The 694-nt window shown below is 42.7% G+C and overlaps 1 protein-coding gene across 1 annotated transcript in view; it reads right to left on the bottom strand.

Annotated features, from left to right (window-relative positions):
• Positions 1 to 280, bottom strand: part of LOC119598020 (calcium-activated chloride channel regulator family member 3-like) — a 7,555-nt gene extending 7,275 nt beyond the window's left edge. The window contains exon 1 of the mRNA XM_037947666.1: positions 131 to 280. The gene's annotated coding sequence lies outside the window, so the exon portion shown is untranslated. The remainder of the gene's footprint in view (positions 1 to 130) is intronic.
• Between the last annotated feature and the right edge of the window lie 414 nt (positions 281 to 694).

Below are 694 nucleotides of genomic sequence, written 5' to 3'. Positions count from 1 at the left end.
ACATCGCATGAGAAGCGGTGTCGCAAAAGAAGCTAGAATATCAGGACCTTAGATTCTATAAATCTAAGGTATGTGGACTCTTTCCTCAAACACGAACACCAATAATGGAATGAGAATTAGATCAACCAACAGTGGCTTCCTCTTAGCTGGAACGGACTACCAGGGGAGTCTCGGGGTAGGAGGACGATCCGACGTTCCACTCACGACGGATGCCCGAGCTTTACTAAACGTCGGGGTATTCTCACCCGGCGAACTAACCTCGGTCTCTGTCTTGGGTGTTTACGCGTCCCTCTGCTAAATCCGTGTCAGAATCATGTTACTGGACTTTCTGTCATATTGCCCGTCTGCTGTCATTACTGCCACGGTCCTGTGCCATTTCCCATAACAGTTCTTTTTTTTTTTTTCTTCATGTTTGTTTGTTTATCTATTTATTTACTTATTTATTTATCTATTTCTATTTTTTTTTTTTTTGTATTTATGTGTTACAAACTTTCTTGTGCTATTTCATTTCATTAAATGTGGTGCAGTTAGGTATTGAAACTGTTTTGCCTCTCTTATAAATCGTACGCTGTCTGTCTGTCTATCTTTGCTTTTCTCTCTCTGTCTGTCTGTCTGTCTCTCTCTCTCTCTCTCTCTCTCTCTCTCCCTCTCTCTCTCTCTCTCTTCTCCTCCTCTCTTCTCCCTCCCTCCCTCC

The sequence above is a fragment of the Penaeus monodon genome, chromosome 40 (assembly GCF_015228065.2).
Source record: "Penaeus monodon isolate SGIC_2016 chromosome 40, NSTDA_Pmon_1, whole genome shotgun sequence".
Classification (NCBI taxonomy): domain Eukaryota; kingdom Metazoa; phylum Arthropoda; class Malacostraca; order Decapoda; family Penaeidae; genus Penaeus; species Penaeus monodon.
This window is presented reverse-complemented; position numbering and strand designations above follow the sequence as displayed.